This window comes from Panulirus ornatus, chromosome 29 (assembly GCF_036320965.1).
Source record: "Panulirus ornatus isolate Po-2019 chromosome 29, ASM3632096v1, whole genome shotgun sequence".
Classification (NCBI taxonomy): Eukaryota; Metazoa; Arthropoda; class Malacostraca; order Decapoda; family Palinuridae; genus Panulirus; species Panulirus ornatus.
Window position 1 is genome coordinate 1625693 of NC_092252.1, and position 15828 is coordinate 1641520.

A 15828-nucleotide genomic window follows, 5' to 3' on the forward strand; every position below is an offset into this window, starting at 1 on the left:
AGAGAGAGAGAGAGAGAGAATGTTCATAAAAAATCGGATTATGAGAATACTGTGTTAAGCATTACAAGTGTATCGTATGAGAGAAATAAGAAACAAAAGACAAATATTGACGAAAACAGAGAATGTGCGACTCTGGAGATCTTTTGTGAAATAAGGAGAAACAATATAAAGATCAAAATCAAATAAGGCCAAATTTCCTTATGTTTTGCTATGCTGGTCAACAGGAAACATGTAATCTGAACACGAAAAACATATAATCACAAACAGACACACTCATTTTCGCCAATATTCTATATCACACACCCCAAAAAAATCAATTCACTAAAAAATAAACGAGAATAAAACCAAAAAAAAAGATAAGAATCATCAAAGGAATGATTGACAAAAAGCTATTCATCCCCAAAGAGAAGCCATCCTGGCCGACCCCCTCAGGAAGAGTGACTTAAAAGAAAAGACAAAATAATATCCAATATGTAATTAATTATGACAAATTAATCAATAATTGGTACATATATACATGGATAATCTTATATTGCATACATAAACGGTATACATATATAAAGTTTCATTTTTTTGTATCAGTGAATGATCTTGTTATATTTCGTACGTTATACACAACTAAATATCTACAGACACGTCGTCTTCATTAGCGTGGCGCCGAGCAGTAGGAAGTAATGCAACAGCAAAATATAACCAAGTACAACGTCAGGGAGACCCGTGTCCAAGTGACTCTTACTCAGATCAGTAGCGAAAAGAATCAGGGATCGAGATGTTGTGGCCTGGGGGAGGAGGGCTGTGCACGCAGCCTGGGGGGAGGAGGGCTGTGCACGCAGGACCGTGGGGTGCCTTCCTTTGTATATCCCCAAGATTGCTTTCATGGGAGAGGGCTCTCCCGCTCCTGCCTCAGTCCAAACGCTCTCAGCCAGACCTCCCCCCCCCCCCCCCCTCACGTCTCTCTCAGGCACCTCCAGTGGGACTGAGAGAGCCCAGATTGTTGTGGGGAGGAGAGTGGGGAAGGGTAACACGCTGAGAGGGTTCGAACCTGCCTGGTGGAGATTGATAGACAAGGTGGGGGGAAGGGGGACCTGTGTGTGTGTGTGTGAGGGGGGCGGGGAGGGTTCATGATGGTTGGGGTTTCTGGCTAGCAGGGTCAGTCTGGTGGGGAGGGTTCATGATGGTTGGGGTTTCTGGCTAGCAGGGTCAGTCTGGCGGGGAGGGTTCATGATGGTTGGGGTTTCTGGCTAGCAGGGTCAGTCTGGTGGGGAGAGGAGAGCTTAGAGATTTATCAGGTTGGGATTGATAGGCATGTCGAGAGTTGACGGGACTGACGAACTGAAGGGAGTTGAAAGTGACAATAAAATGACACAGGACGAAGGAAGGGATGAATAGAATGTCGTAGCACGTGGGATGTTGACAGACTGATGAACAGAACGGGGCGACAGAGCAGTCAAGTTGTGGTGGGGAAGCTGACTGAAGTGTTATATAGTTTGTGTAGATGTCAAGTTGTGGAGAACATCTGGGAAGGTGAATGATAGGGCCAGCTGACGGTGATGGTGAGACGAGCCTCGGGGATGATAACAGCTGAGGAGGAGTTGATGTTAATGATACAACTGAAGATAATGGGTCACATGAGGGAGAATGTTGAACAGATGGAGGAAGTAGATAGAACAAAGTATTAAGAATGGAGAGAGAGAGAGAGAGAGAGAGAGAGAGAGAGAGAGAGAGAGAGAGAGAGAGAGAGAGAGAGAGAGAGAGAGAGAGAGAGAGAGAGAGAGAGATAATGGCATATCACAAAACTGACTCTGGAACACAGACAGAGGTAAACCAGGGACGTAAAGGCGCAGGAGGGATTATAGAGGCAGTCTTGTGATAGTCAGATAACATGAGAGACCGGAAGAGGTTGTAGAGATGAAGGAGAGAGATCTAGAGGTGCGCGAGGAGGGGACAACTTTCAAATATGGGAGGTTTGAAAACAAGAGGTTTCAAAACTCGAGGATTTCAACAAATGGATTGCTTCAAGAAATCTGAAGGATTCAAAACGAGAAGTTTGACGGAAACAAAAGCTTCCACAAACATTAAGAATATAGAGAATTTCAGAAGGAGACGTTTCAGAGAGTGAGAGGTTTCCAGAAATGAGAACTTCCAGGGGATGTCGAGCGTTCAGATATTGGTAAACTTGTTGGGCAGACGAAAGAAAACAACTCAGGGCAAACCACTCCAGGCAAGAGTCCAGGAAGTGAAGACCCGCAGGGAAGGAAGGACCGCAGTGATTCACGAAGGTAGAAACATACTTCATGATGAGAGAGAGAGAGAGAGAGAGAGAGAGAGAGAGAGAGAGAGAGAGAGAGAGAGAGAGAGAGAGAGAGAGAGAGAGAGAGAGAGAGAGAGAGAGAGAGAATTTAGTATTTTGACGCAGCTGTAAAATGGGATATTGTTGCAACACTGATGCTAGAATTGTGTTAAACTAAGAAACTGGTTCAGTGCCGGAGGGTCTGCCATGAGTGAAGTAAGAAAGCATAGGTACGACCCTTCAGCATGACCGTATGACCCTTAAACACGACGGTACGACCCTTGAGTATAACCGTATGATCCTTTAACACGAAGGTACGACCCTCATACCGAGGAGGTCGTCTTGTCATGGTTAAATGTCGTACCCTCAAGTCCAAGCATCGTATCGTCGTGCTCAAGGGTAGTATCGTCGTGCTCAAGGGTCGTATCGTCGTGCTTAAGGGTCGTATCGTCGTGCGCAAGGGTCGTTGCGTCGTGTTTAAGGGTCGCATCGTCGTGCTCAAGGGGTAAGAGAAATGACACCCTAACTGCTCAATGTAGGAGGAAATGGCGCCACTGGGAAGAAAGGAGGCAGGAAACGACAGACAAGTGAAGGGATGAGACACTTGTCTTACCTTACTGGGGACGCTGGACGTGCACCCCTCCCCCCCTCCCCCACCACCATGAAAGAAACGTAGAAAACACAGCGAAAGAAATTGATAGCAATGGGAGAAAAGGAAAACAATAATTTAGAAGTTCCTCCTAGAGTTCTACGTGCGAATCTAAAGATCTAGATGCAGTCCTAGAGGTCTAGATGCATCCACAGAGTTCTACATACAACCCTAAAACTCTAGATACGACCCTAGAGTTCCTGATGAAACCCTAGAGTTCTACATACAAGCTTAGAACTGTAGATACGACACTAGAGTCCTACATGAGACCCTTGAACACAAGACGGGCAGCCAGAGTCCTAGATGTGAACACTTGACCACAACTCTCTAACTCCCTTCACTTCACAACATTAACATTTTCTACCAAGTAAACAGAGGTAATGTTTCAGGTTATTGTTGTCGTGGACAACGACCCAGTGTTTAATGTGAATATCATTTAGGACAGCGTGTAAACGGCGATTCAAGTATAATACACGCACACACACACACACACACACACACACACACACACACACACACACACACACACATATATATATATATATATATATATATATATATATATATATATATATATGCACATAAAAAGAAAAAACGAATATATTCACAGAAGCATGTACCTAAATCGCTTGATCTGCAAAATTATGGGAAAAGTTTTGGAATCTGCATTTAATGATGTTCACACTGGTGGAGGTAACGCCAGACTGCTGCTATGGAAGGTCAGTCCAAGCTGAAGACAGGATGACACTGCTGCTACGTCAACCTGACCTACTGCTGCTACAGCAGGACGTCAACCTGACCTGCTGCTACACCAAGAGGACGTCAACCTGACCTGCTGCTACAGCAGGACGTCAACCTGACCTGCTGCTACACCAGCAGGACGTCAACCTGACCTGCTGCTACACCAGCAGGACGTCAACCTGACCTGCTGCTACACCAGCAGGACGTCAACCTGACCTGCTGCTACACCAGCAGACGTCAACCTGACCTGCTGCTACACCAGCAGGACGTCAACCTGACCTGCTGCTACAGCAGGACGTCAACCTGACCTGCTGGTAAGTGGGAAATGTTCTGACAACACTGTTGCTGCTGCTGTGGGTGGAGGTACGTGTAGATGCAGGTTATCCGACTTATCATTAATGACGTATCAAAAAGACCAATTATAATTAATTTCCCTCCAAAAGGACAAATTACCAGAAGACGACATTAACTCTACCTTCTGTGAGTAGGAAGTTCCAGTTCCCATTATCAAGACAACACAGCTACGTTGTGTGGATGTGGACGATGGGAAACATGAATGGTGTTGTATGAAATAAAATATGTTTTAATTGATCTATTTTTAAGGAATGATAAATAAACAGGGAAAGATTTTGAATGGTTGTACTGGAGAGTAATGAATACCAGTTTAGCCTTGCTAATAATTCCTTTTTCTTTCATGGATTCAGAATATGTGAAATCTATCTGGCCAAGCAATGCCCAATTAAGAATTCTTTGACCAGTGAATAAAAACTACTGGCCAGCTGTTATGGTGAGCGGCGTTGCCATAGTTCTCCCTGGCTGAACACAACGATGCCACGTTTCCCTCAACCTCCACACCAGAGCCAGGTTAACCCACGATACAAGTCACAACAGAAGTGATAGCAAAATTATCCGTGACACCGGGAGGGTTGTAAACACCTTGCCTGGTGGTGGTTATATCTTGAGGTTGAGGCCTTAATGACCCAAGTAGCAGACACAACGAGAGACCAACAGCCAGACACATACTACAGTGTTACCATCACGCCACAAGCTATATGCAGTGGTGCCATGTTTAGTCATGGTTCTATATACGACGATGCATTGTCTATCTCTGTTTCTATAGACTAGTGCGGCAGCTAACTTTGATATTGAGGATTGTTGTTATGTTTTATACCTACACTGTATGGGTGATCATAGCATTTTGTTGTTACTACGTTACTGAAGATACTTGACGCGTGTACACACACACACACACACACACACACACACACACACACACACACACACACACACACACATATATATATATATATATATATATATATATATATATATATATATATATATATATATATATATATCTCCGGTACTCGATAACTCGTTCATAATGAACCATTTTCATGGAGGGATACGACCCTAATCCGTACAATCCATAAACCACCTTACAAGTTGTTTCTTCTGTAACCAGCGCCATCTGCGGCACCAAACAATAACACAGTTGAAGCAGGATTTATCATATAGCCATTAACGCCCAGGTTCCCGGCCACTAGGCCCGCTCTTAGCATTATATTGCCACTCCAAATTATGTTTTTTCCCAGTATCGTCAAACAGCCGCCCGAGCAGTGTTTGGCTTCGCCCGTTTTCTGTTGCTCGGCGACTCGCGGTGTTGCCATTTCCAGTTTTTTATACAATGCGTTAAAAATATAGGCCTACTCTAAGTACAATGTTGTTCATAATGATAAAAATCTAGAGTTCGTTGCCTATAATCTACACAGAGATCTGGCTAATTAATGATTGTGGAATTAAACGCTAAATTAATTCTCATGGCTGGAACTGAACCCCCTCCACCACTCTCATTGTGGTTGCCAACGTAACACTGATTCCCCTCACACACCAGGAGTGGTCAGGTGTCTGGCAGAACACGACAACTGTGTCATGAACACAGATGACCTTAGTACAGCGTCGTACACAGCCACATGTAGGCAGCGCATATGATAAATATGTACTGACTGAGACATACATACATACATACATACATACATGCATACATACATACATACAGGCATAAACAGATACAATAACAAGTATACAAGTACATATAATTCACGTTCATAGAAAAAAAAACGAAAAATACAAACAAAACACACACACACACACACACACACACACACACACACACACAGCCATACGTCACCATCAACACCAACAATAAACCATTGTTATGCATCCGACGAGAAAGTGGATCCAAATATCTAAACCAAATATCCAGAAGATCGTAAATATTCCTGCCTATCAGCCTTAAATGTTGCCTCAGAGAGACATCTCCAATCTTAAGAACCATCGCTTGTTTCTTACTCTTTAATGAAATCAAACAAACCAAACTTATGAAAAAACATAGAAACTGAGAAAAATTATACAGAAAAGACATCACAAAAAATACAACAGAAAGGAAAAGCAATATATATATATATATATATATATATATATATATATATATATATATATATATATATATATATATATATATACACCCCTGGGGATAGGGGAGAAAGAATACTTCCCACGTATTCCCTGCGTGTCGTAGAAGGCGACTAAAAGGGGAGGGAGAGGGGGGCTGGAAATCCTCCCCTCTTGTTTTTTTTTTTTTTTTTTTTTTAATTTTCCAAAAGAAGGAACAGAGAAGGGGGCCAGGTGAGGATATTCCCTCAGAGGCCCAGTCCTCTGTTCTTAACGCTACCTTGCTAACGCAGGAAATGGCGAATAGTTTGAAAAAAAAAAAAAAAAAAATATATATATATATATATATATATATATATATATATATATATATATATATATATATATAAACTATCTGGGAAATGTTTGATACATATGACTCTACATTACCAAATATCCATAGTCATTATGCAACGTTTTACATTATCATTAATATACTTATTAATACATCAATTAATACAGAACATTCTTAAACACACATATACAGTAACATTCACACATAAATAAATACACATGTGCCAATGAGTAATCTCACACAGATACAGGGAAGTAAATCCATTGGGAGTCAAGAGGGTCCTGAAGGAGGCAGAGCCACACAAAGCCTTGGTCCAGATGGCAACGCACCATCTGTCGAGCGAGAGAGCGTGGAGACACTTACCAAACCACTGGTGGTATTGGTCAACATCTCCTGCACTGACAATAATGTTACAACTGAAAGGGAGAGAAGTGACAGAGTGCCAATCTATATAAAAGGTGAGATAGACGTAGCACTGAACTATAGACCAGTATGGCTGGCGAACATGTCTGCAGCAAGTAATCAGGAAGAAAACAAGCTACTTCAGTGGAAGACGACATGGATGAAGAGAGAAAAGATATTTCAGATGGATCTGAAAGATTTCTATGAGAAAGTAACATTTTGGGGAAAAAAAAGATGCATTCGTGGCCTACCAAACGATTTTCTGACACTGTCGCCCACATAAAATTAATGAAATAACAATATAACCAAACTGAGGTCAGAGAAGGCCTACATAAATGGAATGACATCTAACTCACTAAGAGGTTTCAGCGAACACATATGAGAGGAACCTTCTGAAGCTGAGTGAGAGTGACAAGTGGGTTGCCTCAGGGCTTACTGTGGGGGTCATTACTGTTTCTGACGTATGTAAATGATTCACAGAATCCAGCGGACTCATACCTGAACATGTTGCAGAGTAAGGCGGACTACGAAATGTTGTAAACAGGTCTAGGGAGGATGCACTAGATGTCACAGTAATGGATACTGAAATTCAATATTGGGAACTAGAGTCATGAAGAAAGAAGATGAATGATACAGAGCAGACTGCGAGTACCATGTTGTGGGAAATAACCAGCAGGAGTCGTGCTGTGAAAGACGCCTTGATGTTGACATCCCGCCAAACTTGTCACCACAACATCACGTGAGGAGGATCGTGGGGGAGACAAACTATATTTTGGTCGACGTCAAAATTACCTTCAAGTACAAGGACTGTGAGATGTTGAGGGAGATATATATGACGTCCAGTCGTCCCAAGCTGGAATATACCGCAACAGTTTGGTCTCCTTACTTGAGAAACCACAGAAGTACTGGAAGGGACAACAGGAAGGTTCCAGGCGTGGGTGAGGTGAGCTAGGAAGAAAAGTGGAAATCCCTCAATCTGCTCACAGCGAGAGAAACAAGAATAAAGTGAGACATGATAGGAACATACGAACTCTTACCACAAGACGACAACGCTACGACCGAACAGGAAGCCACAAGGGAACATAACCGGTAGTTCTGCAGGAATGATACACAGGTGACTTGAGGAAGCATTTGTACAGCATGAGAACTGTGTACACCAGGATCACACTAAGCCACCAGGAAGTAAAAGCAACTGCCACTGGTAAGGTAAATACAAAAGACTGCAACATAAAAATACAAGGATAGGGGATGGGGTCCCAGGGGCATGAAGCTCTCTCGCCATATATACAAACACATAGTAACACACACACACACACACACACACACACACACACAGCTCCCGGCGTGGAGTCCGTCAGAGCACACTTGGAGTACTGAGATCAATATGAAACCTTCACCTGAGCTACACCTCTACACGCGTCACCTGCCCTGCCTCAGGTGAGTCGATACCCCCCCCCCCCCGTCCCCGGGGTCTACATCCCCCCCCTCCCCCTCTCCACCTGAGGAATGCCTTCCATGTAAGGGTGTTGGCCCAGACCTGAATGTTGCCTTGTGAGACCACGTTACCTGCAGAGCCACACTGACCCTCGTGCAGACGTGGACACGAAATGTTTGGTCAAGTATCTCCGGTGTTTGGGCTCGACACCTGTGGTTGCCTGCCATCCTACAACACACACACACACACACACACACACACACACACACACACACACACACACACACACACACACACACTACATGACATCACAATCGCAGGATTCACAGAGTACTTCGAAATTACGACTCGAACCCTCGAATCAAAATGACGCGTGACCTATCAGGTTTATCCAGCAGGTAATTATGTCTTAACATGTCAGGTTTCGTATTGGAGAATCACTTCAGGACCGAGTTACCGGATGCTGAACTGAGCTTCAGGGACTAAAACTCAGGGAATAAACTAGACATAAATGAAGCGGAAACACGAAACCTGTTTCATATGTGTTAGTAACTAAGAGTGAAACAACAGAGCATGACAACACTACTCACACTTTACGTTCCAAAAACGAGACGAAAACGACACACACTGCACTGTACACCCCCACAGTGTACTCATTACATTGTACATCTCTACACATTACACTGTACACCCTACAATGTACATCCCAGAATGCACACCCACAACCGTACACATCACACTATACACACCACATAAAGCACTATACGTTCTACACCTTACATCCCACACCATACACCCCACAGTGCACACACTACACTGTACACTATACAACCCACAATCCATAGCCATCACTGTACACATTACAATGTACACCTCAAAATGTACAAACTACACCGTATACTCAACAGAGAAGACCCAATACTGTACACATTACACAGCACAACCACACTGTACACACTACACTGTAGTCCCTTACTATACATCACACAATTCATAAATAACATTGTACACATTAAACTGAACACTCCACTCTGTATACACCCCTTACAGTACACAATACACTTTTACACCCGACAGCGTACACGTTACACTGTATATCCTACACTATATACATTACACCATATGTCTGATTGTATACCCCCTACTGTACACCCCACAATGTTTTCTCCATACTGTACACCAGCATTGTACACACTATAATATACACTCCACACTGTATTATCCATACTATACAACACACACTGTGCATGCCATACTATACATCCCAAACTACACACCTTAAACTATGAACACCACACTATGCACCGCACATTGTACACCCAAGCTATGCACTCCTAAATGTACACTATACATCCCACGCTGTACAACCCACACTATACTCCGTAAACTGTGCACACAACACGGTACAAACTCGTACATAGCTTGAGGTGATTAGATCGTAACTAATGATGAAACTGTTGTACGTTGTGGGAAAGTAAGAGTACCAGAGAGAGAGAGAGAGAGAGAGAGAGAGAGAGAGAGAGAGAGAGAGAGAGAGAGAGAGAGAGAGAGAGAGAGAGAGAGAGAGGGGTACTAAAAACACCACTGGCAATCATGTTGATGATTCAAATGAGGTAATTACTTCTACTGTGTGATGACGTGAGCAAAAAGGATTGCTGTGTCATGTGAACTGACAAGTAGGAGTAATACCACACACTTGAGTGGATAATGGTATCTCTCCGTGAGTGTATCTCTCTCTCTTACTGTCTCTCCGTGAGGCTGTTGGCGTCCAGGGCCTGTGTCTCTTGTCTGTTTATCTCTCTGCGTGTACAGCGTCTCAAGTACCTTCCTGCCTTGTCTTCCACTCATCCGTCTCTCTCTCTCTCTCTCTCTCTCTCTCTCTCTCTCTCTCTCTCTCTCACTGCCGTCTATCTGTGTTATGTGCTTTTTCCGTACTTTTACCTCCCCTCATCTCTCCGCTGTTCTCTCACGCCGCTGTCAACTCTTTTCTTTGCTTTTCGTAATCAATAAAACACCTTTAGATGCCTCTCACTTCTTAACGCACCTATGGTGTGATGAACAGCTTGGTGAAGTGTGAACCGACCGCCCAACCAAGATTCGAACCATTGAGGGCTGGAACCCGGGCAGCCCGTGAGTGCGTCATGGTCAGGAATGCTAACCACTACACCTCGTAGATATTCCAGGTACTTCCTGACCTACGTGTCACGAAGTAATACCAAAGAAATTCCCAGAGTATTTGTCCTCTTTAAAAACTTTACCCTAATTCCTTGACTATTTGCCTGCCATACACAACATACTGGATCATGACAGGTCATTCATACCTTCCATGGGTCATGACAAGTCATTCATTCCTCGGCAAAGACGGTACCATTGGAATGTGTCTTGAGCCATATGGGTGAGTCTCAGTCCACAGTGTTGTGTCTGTCTGCCTGTCTGTCTGTCTGTCTGCCCCACATCACTATATCTTATTACCACTGTCCCTCCTCCCACCCTTACTCCTCTCTCACCCCCCTGGCCTTCTCTCACTCCTCCCCTCATCACACAATCCTTCCCCCCTCGGCCTTTCTCATTTCCTCCCCTCAAAACCCAATGCCCCTGCCTAACTTCTCCCCTCATCACACACCTCCCCCTAGCCTTTCTCACGCCTTCCCTCACACCCACCTTGGCTCTGCCTCACTTCCACTTTCCCTACCCCCTGGCGTTCACACTCTCCTTCCCTCACAACCACCTGGTCCTGTCTCACTCCTCTTCCCATATCTCCATTCTTGCCTCACACCTCCCCTCATATATCCGCTCTTGCCTCACTCCTCCCCTCATATCTCCACTCTTGTCTCACTCCTCCAGCACGACACACTACCCCTGGCCCTACCTTAGCCTTCCCCCTCAGAACACTCTCCCCTCCCCAGTCACTCCCAGGGTTACCCCTTACTCCCCTTAGCCCTAACCCATCATCACACTAACCTATTTTCCCTTTGAAAGGCCTCTCACTCTGCCCTCACTTGTACACACTTTCCTCACTTTTCTTCCTGGGACTCATTCTCCTCTCCCTTCTCCCTGCAACTTGTTCGCTCTCTTTTCTCTGTCCCTGGAACTCAGCGTACTCTCCCTCCTCTTTCCTCTGCTACTCACCTTCCTCACTCTTCATCCAGCCGCCTATTTTACTCACCTTCCACCTCGTACCAGCCCCTTAATCTCCTCTCCCAGCCACTCCCGCTCCCTATGACTCACTTGTGAGGCAGAGACTCATCGTTCTCTGCGTGGTCTTGCTCGTGGATCAGCAGGTTGTTGGAGGTGTGAGGTAGAGAGAGAGCAGCATCATGAGGTCCTCTCCCACACTGTCTGCACAAACACCACCTGGGAGGTCAGTTGGGGCTCGGCCGACCACTCTACATGCCACCGTCGCCATCTGCACCTGGCCTGCGCGTCCCTCGCCTCCCTTCCCACACTCCCACACAACTACTGACTCGATCACGTCGGCAACACACTCAGGAAGGTTTCCATCACCGGGGATCCATCCTCGAAATCATCACAAAATAAATCCAGGGAATTCCTCCTGGGAATTGGTTAGGTCCTCACTCTCCATATGCGAAAGGATCTCACTGAGACGGGCTCTCCTGGGGGGTTCCTTGAGATCCTACAGGACCTGGGGAGACACTGAATAGTTCTGTGATAGAAGGATGGCGAGGCTAGCCCCAGGGGAGGGCGTGTGGGGCGCGTGCAGGGGGCAGGGGAGGAGCGCTCACGTCTTGCCCGCTCGACGTCCACACTCTTACTGAGCCCACCAGCCCGGAGCAGGTCCCACCCACCACCCTCCACCACCCTCCCCTCCCACCCCGCGCCTCTCGTCCGGACAGACCACAGACCGCCCACACTTGGAGGTTCCCGCCCACACATGGAAGTCCCCGCCCACATATGGAGGTTACCACTGTTACATGGAAGTTACCGCCCACATGAGGAAGATACCGCCCACACGAGGAAGTTATCGCCCACACATGGAAGTTACCGCCCACACATGAAGGTTCCCCCCCCCCCACACACACATGGATCTCCCCGTCCACACATGAGAGTTAATGTGCACACATGGAAGTCCCCACGTATATATGGAAGTTATCGCCCACACATTAAGTTCCACTCCCACACTGGGAGGATCCCGCCCACACACCACGACAGGCCGCCCGCCCAAAGATTCCAGCCTGGGACCGTCAACATCACAAGCTGGTCATCACAAATACCTTACTTCTACGGAGACGTTTGTACATATGTTTATGTTTCGGTCGCTCGTAAAGCTGATAGCCAGGACACCGTCACGGCTGAGCCTCCGAGTATCCTCAAGTAAACATGCCTAGCGAACCACTTGGTGAAAACAGCCATAGCCATTTAAGTCACGTGATCAACCATCGTCTGAGGATACTGGCTGATTTGCTGATCTTTGGCTGAGAGCAAAATGGGTGAAAATAAAGGATATTCTTCATATGGGAGACCGACCTGTCATGTAATTCATTTCTTTCTATAATGTTTCCATCATATCTAAAGTCGAAGTTATCCTAGACCAGTCAGCTCCGGTGTTGGATTGGCCACCTCCCGTCATCCCTGCCAGACGTCTGACGTGTCGTGTTGTAAGATCATCTACGACCTTCCTAAGGCGGGACAGTCCCCCGGGGACCAGCTAATGAATGAACCTTCATCATGATCATCCATCTATAACCTATCAGTCCCTCCCGCAGCCTACCCAAGAGCTGGGGTCGGGCACCCCATTCCTCCAACACTGACTCCAACAGAAGGGTCGGCGGGGCTGTGTGTCTCACTGGGCCACACTGGGATGAAGGTACTGGCACTAGACAGAGGGAACAGTTTCTCGGTTCCATGTCCACTGTGCCTCATGATACGTCGTGACACCAACTTTCCCACATATGTTAAAATATACAAATGTGTCTATATGTTCCCCTGACATGGTGACGCTCCTCTTACACACACACACATACACACACTTCATCAAAGTTCTTCTCTACAAGTGTCTCCTCTCACCTCTCCCAGCCATAATCTACCCTTCCCTCCACTAACCACTACTCTCTAATCAATCATTCCTTGAGAATTTCATACCTGCCCTTAATTCGCCCCCCCCCCCCCCTTCTTCCTTCTGTCTCCTCCCCCACCTCACACCAGCTCCAGAACTCCCTCCCCGTCCACAACAACACCATCACAACTAATGATTCCACAACACGCAACACTGCAGGTATGGCAGTTCCCACAACACAAAAAACAGTTAGCATCTCCTCCCTTGCTCTTTCCTCTTCCTCACGTCTCCGGTAATTTACCCGCTATGAAAATAATCTAAGACACAGCTACCCACCTTGCGACCCACAACTGTGTCGTATACATGCGTCTGACTGCTTATAGCCTCTCTGTCGTCTGCTAACCATTCACACTGTACGAAAAACTCTTCTGTCTCTACTGACAGTACTTCTCTGTTCCTCTCATATGAGTTCAACTTTCTTCTAACTTCATATCAATTTCTTCACCGACGTTTTTCCCTTCACTTCCCCATACTTGTGTTGTTCGTGGATCGCGTATGTGTCACACGCACCGTCACCTCCTGTCATAACTCAGTAATGCCTGGACAACCGGTGCACCGCCCCTCTCCAGCCTCCCCACCACAGTATAAATCCAACACCTGTACCAACACAACGCACTCTGGTGTTGCTCAAACTGTAACGCCACACCAGACGTGGTCTCCCTCATCTCCAGGCACGTGCGCTACACCACGACAGAGTTCTGCTGCCTATAAGGGTTTCTGTCTCCTACCACACCACACTCTCACGAGCCACGACACGCCTCTCCTATTGCTCAACTCAATGTTCTAAATCAGGAAATAAATCGCATATCATTCTATTAAAGATGAACAGGTCACAGCTCTGACCATCCATAGACACGTACTTTAACTTTTAACCTCTTCATTCCTTTCCACGACCTATATATATATATATATATATATATATATATATATATATATATATATATATATATATATATATATATATATATATATATGGGTAGATGAGCAGGTAAAGCAGAAAAGTGAAGATAATTATAACTAATACAAGCAAATAATGGTCATAATGACTTTCGTCTTGTATAATGTATGAGATTAATTACTTTTATCTTCTCCCTTAATGTGATGTGTCTGTCCTAATGGAACTTTGTTTAATTATGAGGTATTAAAACGTGTACTTGTAATTAATCATTAGTTTTTTATGGTTTTCTCTGTCCTCAGCTCTCTCTCTCTCTCTCTCTCTCTCTCTCTCTCTCTCTCTCTCTCTCTCTCTCTCTCTAAAAACCCACGTGAGACAAGTCATAGAGACGAAATGTACGACCCATCCGGGTCCTGTCACCAACATCTCTGATGCATTAAAGACAAAGACAGCAGGTCTCTCCCTTGGTCTACCTGTAGGTAGACAGGTAGACTGGGGCATGTACGGGAGGGGTTGCGGTACAGAGAGAGAGAGAGAGAGAGAGAGAGAGAGAGAGAGAGAGAGAGAGAGAGAGAGAGAGAGAGAGAGAGGCTATACCTACGATGAGGGTCTGTTCTGAAGCAGAGCCGGTGGGGGGGGGGTTAGCCTTCACCAAGTAGGGAGATACAGAGAGTAATTAGTCATTATGCTCGTAGAAACTAATTAAAGATAACATATCACTGATTATCTTCAATATTCATTAGCAATCAACATTTGTCTTTTACTTTCGTCATAATTATTTCAGACATTAACTGAAATTACTGTATTAGTGCCTAATTACTATGTACCGTGGGGTAACTCTGCCTCATTACGTTACATAAAAGCCACGATGAAAAGCTGAGAAAATTCTTTAGTAAATATGAACCCCTGAACCCAGGCCCTGGCTGTGATGGTGCCCTATGAACAGTCGCCTGGATACAGGCAAGCCACGTGATTGGTCACCGTGTTTTGAAAGAAGTTTTGTGATTGGTCGCCGTGTTATAAACAAAGGCCATCATGAGTGCTGAGTGTGGTGGTGTGGTCATGTGTGGGAGGGAAGCACCCACTGCTGGCCCATCATGACCTGGGCAACACTGACACTGGTCAGACTCACGAGTCAGCAGAAGACAGTGACTGGTTGCATGATAATCAGGCCGGTCATTGATCACTTGAGGAGATAAGACGTGTGATTCGTCACCATAATGGTAACAACCTTGTAATCTCTGGACGACGCAAGAAAATGATTGGGATCGACTTCAGAACGGTTTACGAATAGTGTGTGTGTGTGTGTGCGTTCCTTAGCACCCAAGCAAGCCTCACCAACCCTACCACGTTTTCTCCACCACAAATTACCGGTAACTATTAAGAAGACGTTGCACGGCTGACTCCGTGGGCTGTCAGGGTCCAGACATTCATCCTCTCGTGGCTCCTGCTGTGGTTCACACCGCCATTGTGGCAGACACTGAAGACCTGGTGCTGGGCAGATGATCAGCGCCAATGTCTATATGTCAATCTTTCTGTCCATGTAACACTGGT

At 45.5% G+C, this 15828-nt stretch overlaps 1 protein-coding gene across 5 annotated transcripts in view; it reads right to left on the reverse strand.

Annotated features, from left to right (window-relative positions):
* Window positions 1–15828, reverse strand: part of LOC139758001 (innexin inx2-like) — a 419086-nt gene that overhangs the window by 244138 nt on the left and 159120 nt on the right. For 4 of the 5 annotated variants that reach the window (XM_071678970.1, XM_071678966.1, XM_071678968.1 and 1 more), the window contains exon 1: window positions 11534–12073. The exons of the other annotated variant lie outside the window; for it this stretch is intronic. The gene's annotated coding sequence lies outside the window, so the exon portion shown is untranslated. Of the gene's footprint in view, window positions 1–11533; window positions 12074–15828 lie in introns of those variants that run through there. 5 annotated transcript variants of the gene reach the window in all.